Below are 6,000 nucleotides of genomic sequence, written 5' to 3'. Positions count from 1 at the left end.
TGACCAACAGTGATTTAGAGCACCTTTTCATGGTTTCAATTTATCAGAAAATTGTCTGTTCATATCTTTTGACTATTCATCAACTGGAGAATGGCTTGAATTCTTATAAATTTGCCTCAATTCTCTCTATATATTTTAGAAATGAGGCCTTTATCAGAACCCTTGAATGCAAAACATTTTCCCGGTTTATTGCTTCCCTTTTAATCTTGTCTGCATTGGTTTCATTTGTACAAAACCTTTTAAACTTTATATAATCAAAATTATCTATTTTATATTCAATGATATATCCAGTTCTTCTTTGGCCACAGATTCCTTCCTTCTCTACACTTCTGAGAGGTAAACTACCCTTTGTTCTTCTAATTTTCTTATAATATCACTCTTTATATCTAAATCATTAACCCATTTTTAACCTTATCTTGGTATAGAGTGTTAGGTGTGGGTCAATGCCCAATTTCTGCCATGCTAATTTCCAATTTTCTCAACAGTTTTTGTCAAATACTGAGTTCTTATCCCAAAAGCTGGGGTCTTTGGGTTTGTCAAACACTATATTACTATAGTCAATGATGTTTTGTCCTGTGAATCTAACCTATTGCACTTATCGCCTTCTCTATTTCTTAGCCAGGACAAAATAGTTTTGATGACTGCCACTTTATAATATAGCTTTAGATCTGGTATAGTTAGGCCACCTTCATTTGCATTTTTTCATTAATTTCTTTGAAATTATTGACTTTTTGATCTTTCAGATGAACTTTATTATTTTTCCAACTCTGTAAAATAATTTCTTGAGAGTTTGGTATGGCATTGAATAAGTAGATTAATTTAGGTAGTATTGTCATTTTTAGTGTATTAGCTCAGCCTACCTACCCATGAGCACTTGATATTTTTCCAGTTGATCAGATCTGACTTTATTTGTGTGGAAAATGTTTTATAAATTGTTCATGTGGTTCCTGACTTTTCCTTGGTAGGTAGATTTCCAAACATTTTATATTATCTACAGTTATTTTAAATGGGATTTCTCTTTGTATCTCTTGCTGCTGAACATTGTTGGTAATATATAAAAATGCTGCTGTTAATTGTTTACTTTCTTCCCCAGCCCAAAAAGGCTATAATTAAGTGTGGAGATAGATACATAGATAGTAGGTAGGTAGGTAGGTAGATAATCTTTAAACATATATACACATATCCATTGGCACTATGGTCCTATATTTATTTTTACTCATCATCTATTTTTCTGATAGTGAATAACCTCTTCTTTCATTAAGTCCTAGTCTTTCCATGTTTTTCTAACTCAACCAGCTCACCATTTCCTATACTACAGTAATATTCCAACCCAATCACATTCTATCCAAGAAATGGTCTATGAAAGACTTTGAATTTTGTGCATTCCTTATATTCTTGGTTGCATTTGTTTTGCTTTAAGATTTTATACTATTGAAACTGCTTTCTTTACATCTTTTTTCTCTTGGTTTCTTTAAAGTTCTTGATCTTTTGTTCTTCTAAAAGAATTGTTATTTTTCTAACTCAGATAATTTTTTAAACTTTTTTACAAAAGTTTTTTTTTTTATTTTCAAAACATATGCATGGATAATTTTCAACATTCACCTTTGCAAAACTTTGTGTTCCCAATTTTTTCCTCCCTTCCCCCCACCCCCTCCCCTAGATGGCATGTAATCCAATATATGTTAAATATGTGCATTTCTTCTATACATATTTCCACAATTATCATGCTTCATAAGAAAAATCAGATTAAAAAAGAAAAATGAGAAAGAAAACAAAATGTAAGCAAACAACAAAAATAGTGAAAATATTATGTTGTGATTTACACTCAGTTCCCACAGCCTTCTTTCTCTGGGTATAGATGGCTCTCTTCATCACAAGATCATTGGAACTGGCCTGAATCATTCATTGTTGAAAAAAACCACATCCATCAAAATTGATCATTGTATAATATTGCTGTTGCCATGTATAATGATCTTCGGGTTCTGCTTACTTCATTTAGTATCAGTTCATATGTCTCTCCAGGCCTCTCTGAAATCATCCTGCTGATCATTTCTTATAGAACAATAATATTCCATAGCATTCACATACCATAATTTATCCAGCCATTCTCCAATTGATGGGCATCCACCCAATTTGAAGTTTCTTGCTATTACAAAAAGGGCTGCCATGAACATTTTTGCACATGTGGTTCCCTTTCCCTTCTTTATGATCAATTTGGGATACAAGCCCAGTAGAAACACTCCTGGATCAAAGGGTATGCACATTTTGATAACCCTTTGGGGATAGTTCCAAATTGCTCTCCAGAATGATTGAATTGGTTCACAACTTCACCAACAATATATTAGTTTCACAGTTTTCCCATATCCTCTCCAACATTTGTAATTATTTTTTCCTGTCACCTTAGCCAGTCTGAGAGGTGTATAGTGGTACCTCAGAGTTGTCTTATTTGATCAGAGAACAAAAGAAAGCCTACCAGGAAGTTAAACAGTGTAAAAACTTATATAAGTTTTCTTGAAATTAAAATTTATTGTTTTATATTGAATCCTCTTTAATTTTTTGCTGTGTACATGACAATGTTTTTTTTTCTTATTTTGTATTTAGGTTTAAAATAAATTTTAAAACTTCTAAAAAAAGAGAACTGAATCAGTTCCAATTGATCAATGATGGACAGAATCAGCTACACCCAGAGAAGGAACACTGGGAAATAAATATGGACTTGCATTTTTGTTTTTCTTCCCAGGTTATTTTTACTTCAGAATCCAATTTTTCTTGTGCAACAAGAGAACTGTACAGATGCGCACACATATATTGTATCTAAGATATGTTTAACATGTATAAGACTGCCTACCAAATAGAGGAGGGGATGGAGAGAGGGAAGGGAAAAGTTGGAATAGAAGTGAGTGCAAGGGACAGTACTGTAAAAATTACCCATGCATATATTCTATTAATAAAAAGCTAAATTTTTTTTAAAAAGAGAATTGAGGGAACAAGCAACTTAGTAGCGAGGGAGAGATTGAAGATAAGTTGTTGATGTTATTGCTGTTGTTTGTCCTTCATTCTCAAAGAAGACCATGATATCAGGGAGGTGATTCCATGACATGAAGTGAATTGGATTTAGTAAGGGAGGGCTGTGCAAGGTTACTGGCACACTTTCCCCTCCAGAGCCATCTGGGTTCAGTGGTCAGATATACATCAGGACAATGGAGATGTCTCAGGATGAAATGGGAGACCTACGACTTTTAAAGCTAAGATCTTCAACAGGTCTCAGTTTGACAAAAAAAAAATCTAAATAAATAAATGAATGAATCTGAGAGGGGAAGACCCTCAAGGTTTCTGTCCAAAGCAGAAATGATTGCTGCTTACATTCAATCTGAGTCAATCAAGACCCAAAGAAATACCAAATGACACTTAGCCTAAGACCCATTGATGGCCAATGAGAAACAGTTTGGTTTGGGCTTAAGGCATGGTCTCTAAGAAAGAAATTAGTCAGTAAACCCCAAGATATCTTGAGAGGATTCAAAAGTGCAAAAGAGAAAGAAAATACTTTTAAGAGCATCTATAAGTAAGTATATGATATTCTGTGTGGACAGAAGGAAGAAAGAAATGAGGGGAGGAAGGAAGGAAAAAAGGAAGTAATGAAGGGGTCTTCCAAATAGCCAATTCCAATTTATGGGCCAGCTTTACTCATAGAGATTGTTGTTTGACCTTTGTTCTGGAAGAAGACCATGACATCAAGGAGGTGATTGCATTTGAGTGAGGGAGCACTGAGTCAATCAGGACCCAATGACCAAATGGGGCTTGGCCTGGGACTGGTGGCTAATTAATAAGAATCCAAATGGTTTTGGTTTAAAAATTGGTCATTAAGGTTATATTGTAACACATGTAAAATGTATGGGATTACCTGCCATGGGGGGAGGGAGTGGAGGGAGGGAGGGGATAATTTGGAAAAATGAATAAAAAAAAATAAAAATTAAAAAAAATTGGTCATTAAGAAAGCAATCTAGCCAGTAAACCCCAAGTGTCTTGGGAGTAAGAGTGGAGACATGGAGGAGACAGTGTACTAACAAAGACAGGATAGAATGATATCACTTGTGCAAACATTGTCATTTGTTTGCCTTGAAAGGAAAAGGGCTATCTGATTACTCAAGACATGGATGAAGGAAAAGATAGTGGCAGAAGGCATCTGGGTAATGTGAAATGAAAAGAGGGAGATCTCATCAGATGGCCTCAATTTCAACTAAAAGGGCAAGTAGAGAAAAATCCATAGTATGTTGAAAAGGATGAAAAGGTTGGGAAAAATCATTGAAGTTAATGGGATAATGATTTAATTAGGGATGTATTAAAGTGTGGCTTTGAAGTAGTGAATGCAGAGTTAGATTATAAAATAAATTTGTATTGGACCCCGTGAGCATGATTTTGTGATTTCTCCAGCTTCATTCAGGAACAGATTTGTAGGAGCAAAAGTAGTAAATGGTAGGAGTGACTCAAGGCTGAGGCTCAAGATGGGTTATAGAACTAGGAGGAAATTTACTTATGGAGAAGGCAGTAGAGATTAAATTGGTTTACCAATTAATATTGGGAAAGGAGGAGAATATAAGTAGTATAGGGCTGGACCTTGGAAAGGACTGAAGGATTGGGATTAGAAATCATAGTGTGACAAAAACCAGGGATTGGGGGTGCAAGCTAGAAGGATAGGTGGAATAACACCTGTCAGCAGATTTATGAATGATGCTAAGATGAAGTTTATGACCATCTTTTTGGGTGATTAAGATGGGGTGAAGAAGGTCATTAAGAGTGAAAAAACTAGAACCCTGTGCATGTGTGTGTGTACACAGACATATTACACACACACACACACACACACACACACACACACGCATTGACCAACAACTAAGGACAACAATAATGGCAATAAACCTATGATATATATATATATATATACACTAAAGATCAAAGAAGAATAAGAAAAACAGTATGATATAGACTACTTTGTTAAAATCAATATACATAGGGGCAGCTAGGTGGCGCAGTGGATTGAGCAATAGCCCTGAAATCAGGTGGACCTGAGTTCAAATTTGACCTCAGACACTTAACACGTCCTAGCTGTGTGACCCTGGACAAATCACTTAACCCCAATTGTCTGGGGTGGGGAGAATCAATATATACATCTTTTAGGATATAGTAAACAATAGAAATTACACAAAAAACGACAATTATTTAGAAATTTCGTTTCATTTTGCATGCTTCTTAGAATCTTTTAAATATATTTGAATAATTAATGATTTAAAATTCAATAAATTTAACAGAGGTGTGTATGAGGAATTCAGGAGCACTACAATTCCTGGTGTAAGGGTTTGCTGAACCACTTTTGTTGTCCATCTGATTAACCCAGTTCTCACCTTTGGCTCTAAGAATTTACATCATATGCACAGCAGCCACACCCCAGCAAAACTGTCTCAGCAGACAGGCTAAACCAGAGTAAGGAAAGTGACAGACCTCACATTTGTCAGTGAGTCAGGGGGATGTTTGCCCCAAGCATTTAAAGACTTTCCCTGATAGGATGGATGGATGAGGACAGTTTGTTTCAATGGCCATGAAGGCAGCTGAAACAGGGGCACTGTGGAGCACTTAAAGCTTGGTCAGGCATCAAAGACACCAAGAGTCATCCACTGCATCCTGGAACATTGTCAGTATTCTTTACTTTTATCCTGGTATTGGACTCTGATGACTGGAAGAGACAGTGAGACTGATGACTTTGAGCAACTCTACCTCATTTGAATCTAACTCATTAGCAAGTCAACATATCTTGGGAGGGTGATGTCACTAGTGATGCCATTGGTCCTCTTCAAAAACAAAGGACAAACAACAAACTTTATAGAATTATAATATCTTTAAGGTGAAAAAGATCTTAGGAAGCTAGTCTAATCTCTACTAGAAAGATCCTCATTGATAAGTAACTCAGTCTTTAAAGGAAGCCTATTTTACTTTTGGATAGCTCCA

This window comes from Sminthopsis crassicaudata, chromosome 2 (assembly GCF_048593235.1).
Source record: "Sminthopsis crassicaudata isolate SCR6 chromosome 2, ASM4859323v1, whole genome shotgun sequence".
NCBI classification, from domain to species: domain Eukaryota; kingdom Metazoa; phylum Chordata; class Mammalia; order Dasyuromorphia; family Dasyuridae; genus Sminthopsis; species Sminthopsis crassicaudata.
The sequence above is the reverse complement of the archived record's forward strand: the minus strand, read 5'-3'. Positions refer to the sequence as shown.